The sequence below is a fragment of the Equus przewalskii genome, chromosome 4, assembly GCF_037783145.1.
Source record: "Equus przewalskii isolate Varuska chromosome 4, EquPr2, whole genome shotgun sequence".
Taxonomy (NCBI): domain Eukaryota; kingdom Metazoa; phylum Chordata; class Mammalia; order Perissodactyla; family Equidae; genus Equus; species Equus przewalskii.
In genome coordinates, this window is record NC_091834.1 from 20,645,724 (window position 1) to 20,666,282 (window position 20,559).

At 36.7% G+C, this 20,559-nt stretch overlaps 2 long non-coding RNA genes across 3 annotated transcripts in view; one reads left to right on the forward strand and one right to left on the reverse strand.

Annotated features, from left to right (window-relative positions):
• Positions 1-20,559, reverse strand: part of LOC103560152 (uncharacterized) — a 68,649-nt gene that overhangs the window by 18,745 nt on the left and 29,345 nt on the right. The gene's annotated exons all lie outside the window — the stretch shown is intronic.
• Positions 1-20,559, forward strand: part of LOC139082781 (uncharacterized) — a 34,149-nt gene that overhangs the window by 2,930 nt on the left and 10,660 nt on the right. The gene's annotated exons all lie outside the window — the stretch shown is intronic.

A 20,559-nucleotide genomic window follows, 5' to 3' on the forward strand; every position in this document is an offset into this window, starting at 1 on the left:
GATAGTCAACTGATTGTAGATGTTAATCACATTTGCAAGATACCTTCACAGCTAGATTAACATTTGATTGAATAACTGGGGATGAGAATTCAGAGAAGTTGACATATGGAAATGACCATCACATCTGGTTTAACAAGAAAGTTCATCTGATTCTATAAAAATAACATTTCTGCCTGTTTACATCAGTAGCACCACCAGAATTCCAGTCTCTTGGATTTTCTTTTCTTCCTAGTTCTTCAACTATAATGTTCAAGTAGTAAGCAATTCCTGTGGAGTTCTTTGAGATTATCACTCATTTTCATTCTCCAATCCCACATTCTCCAGCCTCGCAGACCCTTAAACATTTACATCATGATTCTGTTAAGTTCTACTAACCTAAGCCTCTGCTCTAGTCTCATTATCTTTGCACCAAAAAGTAATGAAACATCTTTTCCCTGTATTTCTTCTCTGGATGAGGAGAAGTGAAGCATATACAAGGCTTAGCACATAGATAAAAATCTATCAAGTCTAAATTCCTTATCCCAGCATCTTAATGCTCCTCCATCATTACTTACATAACTACTCCTTACTTGTTCTCCAGCATAGACTCGACTCATGAGCAATGTCTTCTTTTGTCATACGTGGGCACACCAGTCTCATTTTCAGCCCTTTGTTTGCATTTCTGGTGGTTGTTGCAATTACTTCCTGTGAATCTCTATGCTGGTATTGGTTTAGTACCTTTTTTTTTTCCTGTCCTGTGCTGGATACTGAGTAATTACCAGCAGAGTGAACACCTCATGGTAAAGTACAGATGTTAGTAGAAATCAAATTGACTGACAATCCACCAAGGGGAGGGAATGATGGAGAGTTTTCTGTCAGGTTAAACCTCATAAAATTGCTGTATTTCTGGGTAAGAAACAGTTGGATATCAGCAATTTCATACTGCACAGATGAGTTTAGAGGAGGTCCATCATTGGGGGTGAATGGAGGGGATGGAGCAGGTGGAAGTGTGCTATCCCATTGGTTCACTTTCCTGTGGATGGAGCAGAGGTTGCATCCTTTGAAATAGTGGGTGTGAATATAGTGATATTAATGGTAGAATTGCTGGCAAGTTGGCAGGTGGAAATCTGTAAGCAGTGGTGCTGGTGAAGGCGCAGGGACAGACAGAAAAGTGCCACCCAGGTCCTTGGAGGGGCTGAGCTGGCAATGTACCCAAAAAAGGAAAGCATAATGTGCATGGATATTTGACAATTTTCCTTTTTTTTTTTTTTTTTTGGAGGACGGCTTTAGATTTTCTATCCTCTTGCTTACCTACTCATTTATCACTATCAATAACAATATGTAAGGAACATTCTATTAGCTAAATCTTTGTTCATACTTACAAGTACTTCCTTAAGAGGAAAGCCTGAAAATGGAATTACTTGGTCCAACTGTAGGAACCATAGCACGGCTGTGTGATATGCATGCCAGGCATCCACCAGAATGGCCTGGGACATTAGCTTTCCCATTGGCTGTGTAAGAGGACCTGTTTCTCCACCTGTTGACAACAGTGGTAGCATTTTGTTGATATGATAAACAAATAATAGTCCATTAATTTCCAAATGATTTTTTAATTGCTACTGTTGCTGAACATTTATTTCGGATGTCTATATTTCCTTTGTAAATCTATTTTTTTAATAGTAAAGGTAATTTATTCAATATAAAATATAATTGCATTTTTATACTTTTTTGAGCCCCAAGCAACTAGATTAAGAAAATAAGACAGCTGCTGTAGGTACCCTGCGATTGAATTCATATTTAATGTTGACACTGGCGACTTGCCAAGTTCTAGGTGTTTCCCCCATCTCTTTGCATTTTTGTTTTAATTGTGTAGAAAGCTTATCAGGATGTTAGGATTCAGTAGCTAATGTCTGAAAAAAGCTTTACAATACTTATAAAAATCTCCTACTTTTACACAATTCTATCATATAATTTAGCTGATGTTAAAATGGAATATATAAACTACAAAGAGGAGGAGAAAATGAGAGAGAAAGAAAGAGAGACACACACCCAGAGAGAGAGAGAGAAAGAGAGAGAAACACAGACACACACACACGCCATCACACACACACACACACACACACACACACACACACACATAGATTCTAAGAAACAGAGCATTTCCTTAGACACAGAAAATTGAATCAATGTGCTGGGCCACATGAGAGGTGGTACTTGTAGAACTGCGCCCCTACTGCCTAGATTCCTGGTTTGGTTGCCAGGATGAATAGTCATCATCCCATAAATTCTATCCATTGGCACTGGCTTTTAAAGTGCATCAAATGAGTTTGTAATGGCCCAGACGTGAAAGCGAAAGTACAAGGGAGACAATTGAGCACAATTTACTTAAAGTGATTTTTCCCCCTCTAGGGATTTGGTTATGCGAATTCTACTTTCAAAAAGAATATTCTTCCTGTTGATCCGAAGTTACAAATGCAGAATATTGACATTGCAAAGTGTATAAAAGGATGACTAGAATTGAAGGAATCTGGGTGAATCTTTTGCCAAATTATTAATAAATTTGCATTAAATCACCCAATTTCAACACTTTTCTCTGAAGAAATAATGGATTCAGTGTGTGATATTAGGCAAGAATAGACTATGAAAAGCCCTGGGGACCTCCTGCTTATATTCTGGAACCCATGGTGGGAAAAGTTTTATCATTTTGAAAGTCAAGGAAACGCCTACTTCATTTTTTGAAATAAGACATTTTCTTAACTAGAAATGGTAAGTGATTGTATTGGTCTAGATAAGAAGTGATTTATTAGTCCAAAGGTGGAACTTCTGAGGGTGGTGGCTTTTACAAAGAATACAGAGTCCCAGGGATGGGTGAAATAAAAGCAAGGATTTTACCCTGCCTCCTCCCAACTTCCTGAAAATGAGAAGAATCTCTAACAAGAGAGGAGGAATAAAGGTGGTGGCATAGTTCAGACAGCCTATAGGTCCCTAAAAAGTTTGGGTTTATTCCTTGTCTGGCCTAGAGATGAAAAGTCATTGCATTGGATCTCAGAGAGTATGTCCTGTTGACTCAGGAAACCACTGTTTCCAAAAAGATGGGTTTATCAGACCCTGTTTCTTATCCCTAGCACTCAGAGGCAGGGACACTAGCTTGCCATCTTTTATGATTATATAGCTGGAACATCGGGGAAGCCACAGCAAAGGTGGCTGCCTAAATCCTAACCTGCCACCCATCCTCCAAAAACAATAGAAATCTACAAGAAAGATAAATAAAATCACACTTTCTGCACATTAATCAATGTAACTAGGAAACAGAAAACACTACATCTTCATATTACCTAAGTATAGACATAAACAACAGATTCCAATGGAGCTGTTTTCTTGAGCTTACGTCCCAAGACTTTGCAGAGAACAAGGCAGAGTCTCCAAAAGCTGCATAGTAGAGAGAAGAGGGCAGTGTGAATGCCCAGAAGTCGTGTGAGGATCATTTTGTGGTTAGGAGTTCATTTCTCTCTCTCTCTCTCCCTTTCTATCTTCCTTCCTCAAGGTCTCTTGCCTTGTTCTCTGCATATCTTCTTCCTTCTGTGTTACTCTTTTCTATGTGCCAGGTGTATACTGTGTCTTCATATGCATGTGGCCAAATATAGACACCCCCCAGCTTGCAAGTTTACTTATTCTAAATCCAAGTGATCATGACTGAACTAAAGCCATCCCCAAAGAGTCAACTTTAAGTACAGAGTAAAAAAACCCCCAAAACTTGAAAAGGAGCACTGATAGTTCAGAACCCTGACCTCAGGAGAGGGACCCAGAGAGGCACGGGAGACCTAAAGAGACAGGGACAGGCAACACTTCTAGTGATAAGAGAGTAAAAAGAAAGGGAGAGGTAACCTGTGGAAACTGAGTTTTGAAGAACAAAATAAACAATAGACAGAAAGCTTGGATCCCACAAGTCAAAAAAAAGTCCAAGGACACATAACCACTTCCACCATTGCTTCATAAAAACAGTCACCCAGAAAAGAAATCATACTCTGATACACCAAGAAAAGAAAATGTCTTTAACTAAGAATATCATAAACACCCCAAACCACAAGCTCTGTCCACAGAATACAGAGGTACTAGCAGTCTTCATCTCTACAATGTCACTATAAAAAGAAAATGGAACAGGAGGATGAAATACGTAAGCTGATGAAAATGTACTCCCCCTCCACTGCAGCAATTAACCCTGAAGCAGAAGCGTATTTCAATATTCCAAACTGAATTAATCTCCAAAGAAGCATTTGAGACATGAAAAAAAAATCCACCATGAATGAGAAATTTAAAAAGTAAAAACACAAATGGACAGAACGTAAAAGAAAGAAAATTAATTTCAGGAAAAGAATAGAAGAAAAGGATGAAATCATGTCAACAATGAAGACTAAATTTAAGTTCCCAAGGAAGAGAGACTCAAGAAAACTCTAAATAGGGACAAAAGAATAAAAACAGGAAAAAAACAAAGATAATGAAAATGAAATAAAGAAAGCAAAAAAAGAGTCAGAGAAGAAGTCATTGAAATGAAAGACAGCTAAGAAGATGCAACTTATATACAATTTGAGTCCCTGAACAGGAAAAACAAAACAATGGAAAATAATCAATATTCAAAACTAGAATCCAATAAAATTTTCCAGAAATGACTTTAAAAATAAAGAACAAAGCCCGGGGCCTCAAGGCAAAAATATCACATAACTGCAAGGACAATTTAACTAGAGTGGTGTCATGCTACTAAAAAAAAAAAAAAATCCAAAGCAAAACAATAATGGAGCAGCATTCTCTTTCTTTCTTTTTTCTTTTCTTCTTTTTTTTTTTTTTTGCTGAGGAAGATTAGTCCTGAGCTAACATCTGTGCCAGTCTTCCTCTACTTTATATGTGGGTCGCCATCACAGTATGGCTGACAAGTGATGTAGGTCTGCACCCAGGAGCCAAACCTGTGAACCAGGACTGCTGAAGCAGAGCATGCTGAACTTAACCACAATGCCATGGGGCTGTCTCCTGGAGCAGTATTCTTAAGAAGTCAAGGAAGTAAACGTAAACCAAGCATTTTAAATTCTTCAAGCTATTCCTCAAGTAGTAAAGTTGTAGAAAAAGTTTTAAACATTTAGGAATAAGAGAATACGATACCCATGAGGCCTTCTTCACCAATCTATCTGAAGATAAGCTTCAATCAACCAAGAGATAACCAAGAGAGACTTTGGCAAAAAATCAAATGGTGAGTATTTAACATATTTTACTTGTAGATCTAAGCCTAAATCAAAGGGTCTGAGAAGGGAGACAGAAAGGGAGAAATACAGTAAGCTCATTGAGTGTTAAATGGGAGTCAAACAAGACAATTAAAAATGGAATAAACCATATTGTGAACATTTAAATACAAAAGTATGTCTTATTAAATGATAAAATAATTTAAAAATAAAAATGTAAAGAAACATACCATGAAAAGAAACAGCAAATACAACACACAGTGTAATTATAACAAAACTAGTATGGCAAAGTTGAGACCAAACAATTGTCACATTAATAAATGGGAGTGGGCTTAACTGACCGATTGAAAAATAATTTAGGCTTAGCCCACAAAGCAAGATACAACTCTGTTATACAAGAACCCCTCCCCTAAGACTGAAATAGTAAGTGAGTCAGAAAAGCTAAAAATAAAAGGATTTTTCTACCAGGAAAGTCGAAACAAGACTGCAGAGATTGCAATTATGATATCAGCGAAGGATAGCCAAGCCAAAAAACATTAAATTTTACTAAGGGCACTTTTTAGTGTCAAAGGTACGTGACCAAGAAGGACACCACTATTCCCAAGGAACACATAACAGTTATAAACATCTCTGCTCCTAGTAACATAGCAAACACCTTTATAAAACAGAAACTACAGGAGATGCAAGGAGACTTAGAAACACTCTAATAATGGAGAAATTCAATACTCATTCCTAATAAAATACAGACTAAATAGACACAAAATAAGTAAGGATATAGAAGCTCTAAATAACAAAATTAGTATGGTGGGGTCTCATGTTTACATGTCATCATTTACATCCTTATAGTAGAGAATATATCTTTTCTTAAGCACGCATGCAACATTGACCAAAAATGATCATACATTAGGTTATAAAGAAAACATCCTGAAGTTCCATAAAGTAGAAATATCACAAGACTCTCTGATGCTACCAGGTAGTATAATTAGAAATTTATCACCAAATAAATGAAAGTCCCTTCTCACCATTCACCTGGAAATTTAAAAAAATAAAAACTTGTATTAAACAATTTTTGGGCAAAAGGGAAAATATAAACAGAAGATGTATTACTTCTAAAACGTAATGATAATGAAAACACTACATATGAGAATTTGTAAGATATATTTAAGACATTATCAGAGGAAAACTCGTTAAATACACCAATAAAAAAGAAAGAACAAAAATAATTTTTCAATCTCAAAAGGTAGAAGAACAATAAAGTAAACTAAATGAGGACAAAAAAGGGAAAAATAAAGATAAAAGTATAAATTAACGAGGCGGGGAGTAGATAAACAGTAAATTCATTAGTATGTCAAAATTTTTATTTAAAAAAGGAACAAACAGATAAAGCATTAACTAGCTTAATCAGAAAAAAAGGGAGGAAGGACAAATGTACAAATTACAAAATGACAAGGGGGGAAACAACATTGAAACAGAAGAAAATTTTAAAAATACAAAATATTATTTTATAACTTTTATGGAAACAAATTTTAAAACCTAGATGATATTGATAATTCTCTAGGAAGAAAATAGTTTAACAAAATTGTACCCATTGGAAATGGAAAGATTAAACACATCAATTTCTGTAGAAGAAATACAGAAAATTTTAAAGGAACTACCCAATTTAAAAACCCAATAAAAAAAGCAGCAGGCCAGATGTTGTCACATGTGAACTCTGCCAAATATATGAAACATGTCCCACCTTACTCATAGTAAGAGAATTGCAAAGTAAAACAACACTGACACATTATTTCTCGCTTATCAGATTGACAAAAATTAAATTCATGACATGTTCTGTGGATGAAGCTGTGGAAAATGGGTTCTCTCATACTTTGCTAATGGGAATGTAACTGGTATAACTATTCTCAAGGGAAATTTGGCAATATCTAAAAAAAATTGTATGTGTATTTCCTTTTTGAACCAGCAAGCCCACCTATAAGAATTTACCTGGAAGATACACCTCCAACAACGCAAAAACTACACACACACAAGGCTATACATGAAGCATTGTCTGTAACTGCAAAATATTTGAAACAACAGAGATACCCATCCATAGGAGAGTTGTTGAATAATCTGCGGTCATACACACAGTGGAGTACTATGCAGCTGTTAAAAAAAAAGAATGAAGAAAATCTCTCTGAAGTGATAACAGAATGAATTCCAAGACAGTTTATTAAATTAAAAAGGCAAAGGGAAAGGAGTAGCTATAGTATGTTTCTTGTTGTGTAAAAACGAGGAAGAATAAGAGATATAGGTAAATCTACTTATTTCGCATAAAGAAACATTAAAAGGATAAACTAGAAACCAATGAGAGTGGTTGCCAATGGGATATGAGGAGGAACAGGGTGGAAAGTCCAGGGGTGGAGGGGAGCGGCGATGGGTACACCATAGAAGGAATAGGGTAGTGACCCTTTTCTGAGTGTTACTTTTTGTATAATTTGGACTTTTGGAACTATGTTAATGTTTCACCTGGAGAATAAATTCAAACAATCAACAAAGATGTCGAAAGAAAGCCCTAAAAGATATACAAAGTAAAACAAATGAACTTATCTATATTGCAAAGAAATAACAGAACACATTGAATGGGAGAAACAAACTAAGCCAAGTAACTTTTAAATACAGTATTTTGACTACAGAGCCTCAGACTGAACACAAAAAATAGTAAATACAGATGAAATTTTAGGCAGAAAGTTTGATGTGGCTTGTCAATTCTGAAAGTATTTTTTGTACATTCTAGTATATTTTAGGATTAAGCAATAAGTAAATATATGATGGATGATGGGAACTATGCTTCTCACTGTTAGAGAAGGTAATCACAAGTGTGAACATAGGGAAGGTTGGAATGAATTCTGTGTTATTGGAGCAATTCTGTGTAATTGAGTATTGACATGTAATTAGAGGAATCAATAAGAATTTATGTTATATAAGTATGCATGTATGTATGTATGTATTATTATCTATCTATCTATCTATCTACCTATCTATCTACCTATCTATCCCTCTGCCTATCATCTATCTATTTTTCTTAGCTCTGTCCACTAATTGCCAAAAGTGATGATAGTCAGCAGCAATAACCACACCTAGTGCCAAGATCTTGATTTCTAGATATATTTTCCACTAAAAAGAAAGACTTCTTGGATAAATAAGTTCCTTCCAGAACTGGGACTGGGAAAATAGAAAGCAGGTCCAGAACATCTTACTGTTCAAGAAACTAAGGAATTGCTCAAGGAATGATGCAGACATTTCGAAAGGATACAGAGCCAGCTTTAAGGGACTCCACTGGCAAAGTCTAGAACAATCTGAGACTCAAAGTCAATGTTAGTAATGGATTATACCCTATTGAAGAAAATAAGAATACCTAGGCCCATACCAATAGAAATAAATGAGTGAGAGGGAGAATGGAAAATTATTTCTTACAACAGAATACCAATCAATAAACATAGAAGGAATAATTCCATTTCAAAGGAATAATTCTTTTATTCCTTTGAAAACCACCATTGGGCAACAATTGTAGTAATAATTGATTTAGGCAAGAATCATCAGTGGCTAAAACCAGAGGGTAAAAATATTTGAGAAACAGGATATTTACATAGTGTCAGAGTATCTCACCACAGACTAGTTATTAATTAAAAAGGGGAAAAAATTGCAACTTTACAGCTGAGAAAACTGTCAGTACACTCCTTAATCAATGTGATCAAAGTTAACATTAGCAGTATTGAGACAACTTGTTACCATGTGCCTCCTGATATGATGCAATGAGAAGAACATACTCTCACTTCTGTGTTATTACTGCCACAAATGGATGATTTGGATCAAATTATGAGGAAACCAGGTCTATTCAAGGTACATTCTGTAAAATAACAGTTTTGATTCCTTTTAAAATGCTAATGTCGTGAAATATAAAGCATGAGGAATTAAGCTTAAGGGAGACTAAAGGCGTGGTAACTAAATGGAAGACTGCATGATCCTGGATTGGAACTAGGACCAGAAACGTTTCTTCTCTTGCTGTAAAGAACATTATTACAACAACTGGTGCAACTTGAGTAAGGCCTGTAGACAATAGTACGGAATCCATGTAAATTTCCTGATTTTTATAATTGTTCTTATGTACAATTATAAAATGTACCTCTGCAGTTATGTAAGAAAAAGTCTTTATTTTTTTAGGAAATGTGTACTGAAGTATTTAGGGATAAACTAAATGCTTATTCTCAAATGGTTCTAAAAAAGAGAATATGATAGAAACGATATGGCAAAATAGCAATATTTGTAGAATCTAGGAAGAGGGTATATGAAAATTCTTTGTACTATTGTACCTTTTCAGTAAATCTGAAATTATTTTGAATTTAAGAGTTTTGAAAAATGACCAAAAATGATTTAAAATATCATTAAAAAAACACAGTGATAGAAGATATTTACAAGCATGTAACTGACAAAGGACTTGTTTTCAGAACCTATAAAGAACTCTTTCGGATAAATAAGAAAAAGAAAAACAGCATAACAGGAAAGTGGGCAAAAAACTTCAAGGGGTATTCAAAGAAGAGGATGCTCAAATGACCAATAAATATGTGAAAAAGAATCAATCTTATTAGTAATGAGAGAAATGCAAATTAAAATCACCATGATGCCACTACACACCCACTAACATTGCCGGGATTTAAAACCCCAGCACAACCAACCTTGGTGAGAACGTAGAGAAACTGGCTCTCTCAGACATTGTTAGTGGGTGTGAATATTGACAAAACCACTTTTGGAAAACTGACGTTATCTACTAAAGCTGAACATATGTGCACCTGATGACTCAGAAATTCTACTTCTAGTTACGTACCCTATAGAAATGCATTCACATATTCACCAAAAATGTGTACAGTTCACCAACAGAAGACTGGATACTTTATGGGATATTCATGCAATACATACAGTACTACATAGCAATAAAAATAAACAAACACAGCAATATGGATGAATCTCACAAATATATTGTGAAGTGAAAAGAAGCCAGAAACAGAAGAACATATGGTATAGGATTGCATATAAGTAAAAGTACAAAAACAGGCAAAATTAAGCCATAGTGATAAAAGCCAGGGTTTGTAATTCTTTGAGAGGAAGGAGGAGCCACACAGCGGTTTCTTGGGTGGGGATGATGTTCTATTTCTAGAACTGGGAGGTGGTTACATGATTATGCTCACTATGTGGTAATTAGTTGAGCTAAATTTTTTATGTTCTGCCCCTTCTGTACGTGTGATGTTCAGCAAAAAATTAAAAAACAAGGAAACTAATGAGATGCAACAACAAAAATAGCAAAAATAATTTTTAAAAAGTGACTCTGCCCCAGAGGTAGGAGGGTGCTGATTATGTAAGTAAAAGGCAGTCACACTCGTGTTGCCAGTAAAGCATCGGTACCTAGATTCAAACTGCAGATACACTCACCATGACTCCACCGTCCAGTTTTGTATCTAATGTCTAAGGGCTTCAGTTAATTTAGGGGACATTTTAAGAATCAGAGAAAAATATCACAACAATGATGACATCTGCCTGGGGTGGGTGGAGTTCAGCCCCACATGTGGATTACACAGAGAAGCCTCACCAAGATGGAGATATAGCTAGACACCACCAAAATGCCATACAATTCATATGGCTTGGTCCTATTTGATTTTTCAGATAATGAAATTTTTTCATGTGGTTATCCTTGTATTTTGTGACATGCATCGGTATAAATTTTTCCAGACTCTAAGATTATTCTACATGGTGGTGATATCCTCCTCCGGAACAGGAGAGACTCCTACCCCCATTTGTTATGGAAACTGTTATTTTAAAACTTAGAACACTCATTTTTCACTTTCAATGGCTAATTAAATTGAGTGACCTGTTTCTGTGCTCACCAACGTTTCCTTATTGCAGTCTTTTTCTTTGGGTTGGCATTTGTGCTGAAGAGAAGAACATTCTTAATTTGTTCTCTTAGTGACCTGTAGTTTACCAACTCTTTTGGTATCTGAAAATCAGAAAACATTTTTATTCTTCATTCTCATGTGAAGAATGACAGTGTTCAAGGTTTGAAGCTGACAATTCTTTTCCTGGCCCGTTGAAGATTATGCTTCGTGATTGCTGATTAGAAATCTGCCGGCAGCGTGTCACGGCTTTGTGGTGCTCTCTCTTTTTTATGTGTTAGCTTAAAGCTGTATTCTTGATGTTCTGCCATTTCACAGCCATGTGTGTGGGTGAGGTTTTATTTTTATTTGCCCTGGTTAGAACTCAGAGTGAACTGTCTGAAAAATCACATCTTTCTATAAATTTAGAAAATTCTCAGTGATTATCTTATGAAATATTTGTTTTCTGTTAGTCCCTTCCTGCTCTGTTTATGAAAGTCCTAAAATACATATTGTAGGCTCAAAATCTATCCCCTATGTCTCTTTACTGTTCTTTCCCTGAAAAAAAATATCTCAGGGCTGGCCCCATGGCTGAGTGGTTAGGTTCACACACTCTGCTTCAGTGGCCCGGAGTTTGCAGGTTTGGATCCTGGTTGCAGACCTACACACCGCTAATCAAGCCATGCTGTGGCAGCATCCCACACAGAAGAACTAGAATGACTTACAACTAGGATATACAATTATGTACGGGGACTTTAGAGAGAAAAAATAAACCGAGGAAGATTGGAAACAGATGTTAGTTAGCTCAGGGCCAATCTTCCTCACCAGGAAAAAAAAAGAAAAAGAAAAAGCTGCTGAGCTGCTAAAAATATCACAGGGAGATCCTCCAAAACTAAGCATGTTAAAAGAATTTTAAAAAAAATAATAATCTTTGTTTCTCTAGTTTGAGTTCAGGATAAATTCTTCATTACTATCTTTCAGCTCACTGATTCTCTTTTGGCATCCATTTCAGAATTTATTCTATTTTTTTGATTTATTAAACTTTTATTTTAACATCTGTATTTTCCATTTCTAAGAATTTAAAATGTTTTATATCCACTGTTATTTTTTTCCACTCTGTTTTTTCCCCAGTTTACTGAGGTATAATTTATATCACTGACTTTAAGTTTACAGTTTTTGGCAATTGTAAATAGTCTAGAAACCAACATCATGAGCAAGATATCAAGCATTTCTAACAGCCCAAAAAGTTCCTTTGTTCTCCTTTGAAGTTAATTCTGTCCCTGAACTCTGCCTCAGGCTACAATTATTCTGCTTTCTGTTACTAAAGTTTTGCCTTTTCTAGAACTTCAGAAAGAAAGAATAATACATTATGTAGTTTTTTGCTTTTAACTTCCTTCACTTTGCATAATGTATTTATGATTCATCCATGTTGTTGTATGTATACACGATTTGGCCCTTTTTAATGCTGAGTGGTATTCACTGGTGTAGATATAATTTATTTAATCATAGGACTCTTGGGATGTTCCCAATTTGGGGCTATTATAAATAATCCTGCTATGAACATTCACTTACATCTTTGTGTGGACATGTTTTCATTTCTCTTAAGTGAATACCTAGGAACAGAATTGTTGGGTTATGTGGTAAGTGTATGTTTAGCTTTATAAAACACTTCTAAACTATTTTCCAAAGTTGCTGCATCATTTTACATTTTAAATAGGCTGGAAGAAATTTTTCTTTACTCCACATCCTTGCCAACATTTGATATTGTCAGTCTTTTTAAATTTTAGCCACTGTAGTGCATGCATATCTCATTGCGGTTTTAAGTCAATTTTCCTGACAACAAATGATGTTGCACATGTTTTAATGCATTTATTGGTCATATGTATTCTAGATATAAATCCTTTGTCAGTATATGCTTTTCAAATGTTTTCCTCCATTCTAGCTTGTCTTTTCATTGTCTTAACTCTCTTTTAAAGAGCAAAATATGTAATTTTGATGAAGTTCATTTTACTAATATTCTGTTCTATGGTTTGACTTTGCATCCTGTTTAAATCGTCATTGCCTGACACAAAGTCAGAGTGATTTTATCCTGTATGTTCTTGAAGTTTTACAATTTCACTGTTATTTTAAAGTCTATGATAAATATTAAATTTCTTTTTAATGTGGTATGAGGTACAGATTGAGGTTAATTTATTTTCATCCAGATATCCAGTTGTGCCAGCACAAATTTGGGTAAAAATTGTCCTTTTTGGTCACAAATCACCTGGCCATGTAAGTGGGGCTCTATTTCCAGACTTTCTATTTTGTTCCCTTGGTCGGGATGTACGTCAACATGTCAGTTCCATACTGTCTTGAATTCTGTAGTTAAGTCCTCAAAATAGAGAAGCTAAGTCCTCCACTTTTTTCCTCTCATTAAAACTTAATAAGCATATGAAAAGATGCTCAAAATTATATATCATTAAGGAATCAAAATTAAAACAACAATGAGATACCACTACCCACCTATTAGAATGGCCAAAATCTGGAACACTAACACCACCAGATGCTGGTAAGGATGTGGAGTGACAGGAATTCTCAAACATTGCTGGTGGGAATATAAAATTACAGTCACTTTGGAAAACAGCTTGGCAGTTTCTTACGAAACCAAACATATTCATACCATATGATCTAGCAATTGTGTTCCTTGGTATTTGCCCAAAGGAGTTGAAAACTTATGTCCACACAAAAATCTGCACGCTAATGTTTATAGCAGCTTTATTCATATTTGCCAAAAGTTGGAAGCAACCACGATGTACTTCAGTAGGTAAATAATTAAACTGTGGTACATCGAGACAATGGATGGATAATAAATGTAATATTTTTCAATGCTGAAAAGAAATAAACTACCAATTCAAGAAAAGGCAAGTAGGAATCTTAAATGCATATTACTAAGTGAATGAAGCCAAACAGAAAAGTCTACATACTGTAACATTCCAATTATACGATGTTCTGGAAAAGGTAAAACTATTGAGACCGTAAAAGGATCAGGGGTTGGAAGGAGGAATGAATAGGTGAAGACAGAAGATTTTTAAGGCAGTGAAAGTATTCTTTATGCTACTATAATGATGGATGCATGTTGTCATACATTTGTCCAAACTCACAGAAAGTACAACAACAAGAACGAATCCCAATGTAAGGCATGGATTCTGGGTGATGGTGATTCAGTGTGGGTTCATCAGTTGTAACAAATGTGCCACTCTGTTGGGGGATGTTGACAGTGGGGGGACTGTGTGTGTGTTAGGCAGAGGACAGGGCTGTATAAGAACTCTCTGTACTTTCTGTTCAATTTTACTGTGAACCTAAAACAGCTTGAAAAAATAGGGTCTATTAAAAAGTAAAAAATAAATAAAAAGGGAAAAATAACTAAAAAATTGTTTTGGCTATTCTAGGTACTTTGGATTTCCATATAAATTTTTAAATCAATTTGTCAATTTCTTCAGAAAAATTTGATGGGATTTTGATGGGAATTGCTTTAAATCTATGGGTCAGTTTGGGAAGAATTGACATCTTGACCATATTGAGTCCCACAATCCATGAGTATGGTATATCTCTCCATTTATTTAGGACTTATTTAATTTTCCTAGGGCGTGAAGTTTTTTCTCTACTGTTATTTATTTTTCATCGACATCTCTTCTTGTTTGTATTATTAATTGATTCATGCTCTTATTTTTGTTATTTCCTTATTTCTACTTACTTTGATTTCTCTTCTTTTTCCAACTTCTTAAGATGGAAATTTATATAACTGATTTTAGATCTTCCAATATAAGCAAAATTTCTCTCTAAGCTTTGTTTTAGATGTCTCACACAAACTTTGTGTGATGTAGTTCATTATTATTTAATTCAAAATATTTTCTGATTCCCTTTATAGTTTCTATCTAGACCCATGGATTATCTAAAAGTGTGCTAACTTCCAAATACTTGGGATTTTCTGTTTTATAGTTATTGGTTTTTAATTCTGTTACAGTAAGAGGATACACCCTGTAAGATTTCAATCTTTATAAATTTATTAAGATGTTTTACGGCCCAGGAATGGTTCACTCTGTTGAACATTCCATGTGCACTTTAAAAATGTGCATTTTGCTGATTCATGTTGTTTTCTACAGACGTCACGTGGGTTAAGTAGCTGACAGTCTTGTGCAGTGCCTTCAGCTAGATCTTCTTTGTATTACATCCGTGGTGTATAGTAACTCTCTGTGGGAGGCTCAGTCCAGTTGAATCTCACTCATCTGATGTCTGCTGATTGTCTCCACTTTTTTGAAAAAATGCATCCTATAGTCTCAATTCTTCATTGGATAATTTTGGTTTTTATCCTAGACATCACAAATGTTAAGTTGTAGGGACTCAGAAATGTGCTCTTTTTCTCTGATAAGTGTTGTTTCTTTTGTTGTAGCAAGAAGTTAATGTGGTTGCACTATATTTCTTGTGTGGAAGCCCAGTTTTCATCTAGTAATTTTGTTTGTAGCTGAGCTGCTTTTAATCTGCTCTACACTCTTATATGTCAGGAGTGAGCCAGAGATGTGGGCAGGAAGGAATTGAAGATCTCTTTTCTGACTCTTTTCCTTCCAGGATTCCACTGTGCATTCCTGGCCCCCTCAGTCACAATTGTTCACATTCAGTCTTCTGGTTCGTTGGGCCAGTCAGACTATGGTTTTTCCACTAGCATCTCCACTATGCTAAGTCATCCTGACTGTGCCCATTCACAGACTGAAGACAGTGAAAACAGGGACGCACTCTGTGCAGCTTCTCTTAGTGAGCATGGGCCCCCACCAGAATCTGCCTATTTCTACTCCATCTCCAGGGCCTCCAGGTAGCTCCTTTTGTATTATATCCAGAGCTGATAGTTGTTATCTGTAGGGAAATTGGCCCTGTAGGATCGTGCTCTGCTATGATTGGTAGTGGAAGTCCTCTCATTTGATGTTTGCTCTTCCTTCACTTAACTCTTAGAGCATCCCATGTGTCCTCATAATCCATTCTTTTTTTTTTTTTTTTTTGAGGAAACTTAGACCTGAGCTAACTGCTGCCAATCCTCCTCATTTTGCTGAGGAAACCTGGCCCTGAGCTAACATCCGTGCCCATCTTCCTCTACTTTATATGTGGGATGCCTACCACAGCATGGCGTGCCAAGTGGTGCCATGTCCGCACCTGGGATCTAACTGGTGAACCCTAGGCCGCCAAGAAGTGGAACATGCGAACTTAACCACCAGGCCACCGGGCCAGCCCCTCACAATCCATTCTTTATTGGACCATTTAAAAATTAATTTTATGTGAGGCGATCTCAAGTTTTGTGTTTTTTGGTTGGCTCTATTGTTTTAGCAGTACCTTTCTTTACTTATTTTAAAAATTTGGTTTGGAGGCTCGTTTTGAGTAGGAGATAATTTTTCCTTCTTTTCTCTCTCTTCTTTCATACTTACTTTCTTTTCTAAGATTTTGTCGTTACTTCTGTCTGTCACCCATGTGTCCCTAGAAAAGACCAGGTTCTTATACAGATTTGGAGCTGCATGTCCATGATGTTGTGGGTGACACATGCACCAGCATGTTTGGGATTCTGATGTGGAGTCCATGTCGCGCTGCTCTCCAGGACCACGGTTTGCTATCCTGGGCAGTGGGTTCCAGTACTGAGCGTGACTCTGGTCTCTGTCTCCAGGGAAGGACTTTCTTCTTCATTACTCTACGGGCACCACACTTTTAATCTACGTGGCCTGTCTGTAAGCTCACAGCCCATCAGACTAACGGGCTGTGTACTCTTTCCTGAACTGCTGTTTCATTTCTGCCCCATGGAGATGTTTATCACGTTTTTGAGCCCAGCTATGTTTTTTAAGTTTTCTCTTTCTATATGTTGTTCATCATTCAGGAGTGGTACATTGTCTGTTTAAACTTATTGCACTGTGCTGGTTGCCAGGGTTGGGGAGAAGGAGGGAATGGGAAGTTATTGTTTAATGAGTATGGAGTTTCAGGTTGGAAAAATGAAAAAAGTTCTGGAGATGGTTGGTGGTGATGGATACACAACAATGTGAATGTATTAAATGCCACAAAACTGCACGCTTAAAAATGGTTAAAATGGCAAATTATGTGTCATATATATATTACCACAATAAAAAAATGAAAAAAAAAAGTGTTGAACTTAATCATGACATGCCCATAAAGTGGTTAACAATGTTATATTGCAAACTGAGCACACTTTACAAAGAGTTGCGGAGTTTAACCGGGCAAAGCAACACAATCACGTTAAAAATGCTGGTAAACCTGAAGCAGTACTTACTGCACAATCTAGAGCAGAAATCATTTAGAATGTTCTCGTCAGTGTAAAGGATGAAATGTGGAAAAGCCAATTGGGGCTGAACACAGGCCTCTGGAGACCTCAGAGTTATGTTTACGTCCATCCGTTTTTCACCCTCTGAGTGTGCATTTTCAACCTGTCACTTATCGTACAACTGGGCCGTCTCCCCAGCCATCTTTCCCAAGTTTAGCTACAGAGATATGAGGCACTTGTCCCAAGATCTTACTGAAATCCAGGTATACAAACTTATCTACTGGCCTGGGGATTGTATCCAAAAAGCCATGTGGTTTCTCTGCTCTTTCTTAGGGAAACTATATGGGCTGCTAATGATTGCCACTTCATTTTCTATGCTCAGCTTTGGTCAGCAAACATGTACTGAGTGCCCCTGATGTGTGAGTCATTGCGGTACTTGCTGGGAAGACAAAATAATCTCTGTCTTCAAAGGATGTCTAGTGTATTGACTGCATAACAATTGGGATGTAGTCAACTTTGTCGTCTTGGTAGAATGCACTTTAAAGTCATCCACCGATGTTTGAGAGTCCTTTCTACTTCCCTTTTTCTGTGTGTGGTTGAAAATTTGTATTCCCAAGCTGTCCACATACCACACATCACCTTAGATCCTCGGTTCTGCAGACCAGACGAAAGGCTCAAAGATCTTTGGACCTGCCCCATCAGTGCTCTGGGCCAGAAGACTTGCTCTCTTTCCTTTAGTATCTCCTCACTTGATTTGGGTTTCCTGTTATCCAGTTTATTTCTACCTAGTTTGAAGATCTGAGTCCTTGACTGAGAAGTTGGATGCAGAGAGGGGCAGAACAATGTGTCTCTATCATTTATCAACAGCTTCAGGCTCACCCCATCAACTTGTCCAGCCCTTTTACTTTTCTTGTCTTAAACATAACTGAAAACACCACTCACCCAATCATCCTAAATATATTTATGAGCATCACTTCATCTTTGGCTTTAGAATTTCTAATGACATTTTTCCATGCCTTTGCCCTTTAGAGGAGAAAGCACACCAGAATAGAGATGTGGATTCTATTCTTGGCTATGCCATTTATTTGTTGTGTGAATTTGAAAAATTACTGAGTGTCTTCGACCCTTAGGTTCTTCCTCTGTAACGTAAAGATCATAATTATGCCGGCTACCTGGTGGTGTTAGCTTGAGGGTCAAAACCACAAATGTTAAAATGTCCTTTGAAAACCATAAAGTGTTACAAAAATGTGATGTCATTTCAGTAAAATACTTGCTGTTATTTAAGTTTTGTAACTTAGAAATTGACATTCACAGCAGCCTGTCTGATAAATAAATGAGTCTGAATCTAATTAACAGGCAGCATTCCGCTATTGGGATTCCTCTGCCTCTGAGAGCAGGAAGGCAGGTTTCTCCACGGGCATTCTTGGCTCGTCTCTGAGAGCTGTGTTTATGCTGTGCTTCACGGGGGACAGTCTCAAAGACACAATATCATGGGAAGTGAACTGAATCACTGGAAAATATGATGTTAGGAAAAATAGGCAAGTGCGTTCTCCCAGTTTTATTTGCTCCATTTTTGTCCCTTTGACAAAGTGAGTCAGAAATTAGTAAATAGAAAGTTCATTTTCAGGCCATGTTATTTATTTTGAAATAACGTTGTACTGAATAGCATCACAGGTCCCTTATCACAACTTTTAAAAGCATCTATTTTTCCCTCTTCAGAGGTGAAGGCCAAGGGAAGCTGCTGCTGCGTCATCTCTCCATCACGAGTGTGTCATTCCCTCACGAGAGCAGGTCACATCCCTAAACTCCTTACCTGAATCAAGCCCTAAAAAACAATGTCAACGTTTCTATGCTCTTGTTTAATTTTCTTAGGAGGTTAAGTTCTCAGCCGTTTCAGACAATTGCTTTGGCTTTTGACCTTCACTGTACCTGCAACAGGTGTCCTTATCAAAATAATTCCGCAAATCTCCTGCTGGTTTAACCCATCTCATAATTCCTATGAACATGTCACTCTATCATGTTTCTAGAGTTGTGGCTTCTTTTCATTTTGCTTTCCTTTTGTGTACAATAGTGGGTCCCCAACAGCAAAGGCAAGTTAGTGAAAACTTGATAGGGAGAGAATTTGCAACTGACATTCTTAAAAATGAGAGGAAAAAGTTAGAGAGTCCATAAATATTATTTTCACTAAAAAGACAGAATACTGAAAAAGATGACAAGTGCTATTTCCCATGTCACATGAATACCAAACAGTTCCATAAAATTACTCTCTCACCATTCCTTACTTTCCAGCAATGCAAACCCCATGCCAAGAATTTCAAGGTGAAGTTCAACTCTATTTTAGCTCTGATGTAGGTACTATGCTTAGTAAGAGACAGTTGTACCTATGTGTGTGGTCACCCATCAAAATGTTTAATATTTTTCTGGTTTTATGAATCAGAATGATTGGATCCTGCTTCCTCGGCCCTACCTGGAGGCCCAGGCTTGGATACTCAATGTGGGAATGGCCATGAGAATTTTCTAACACTGTCAGCATTGCTGACTATGTAGGTACTTCTCAATTTCAGTCTCCTGAAGGTGACAGCCTGGAGTCTGGCAACTCTACCCACCATCTTGCTTCCTTAGCCAAGCGACTTAATAAACCGAAGTTTTCTTATCAGTAAAATGGAGGAAACAACAGGACCCACTCTTAATAAGGGGCTTGTTGCAAGGACTGGATGAGGTGGTAAGTGTGAAGGGCACAGCAGGGCCCGGCCAGACTGTGGTGATTACTAATTATGATTCTTTTTTTTTTCCAATTATTTTATTGAGGCCATAAGTGTCTATAACATTGTGTATTTTCAGGCGTACATTATTATTTATCAGTTTCTGTATAGGCTGCATCATGCTCACCACCAATAGTCTAATTTTTATCTATCACCATGTACATGTGCCCCTTTACCCCTTTCGTCCACCCCCAACCCCTTTCCTCTCTGGTAACCGCTAATCTGTTCTCTTTATCCTTATGTTTGTTTATCTTCCACATACGAGTGAAATCATGTGGTGTTTGTCTTTCTCAGTCTGGCTTATTTTGCTTAACATAATACCCTCGAGGTTCATCCATGTTGTTGCAAATGGGACGATTTTGTCTTTCTTTATGGCTGAGTAGTATTCCATTGTATATATA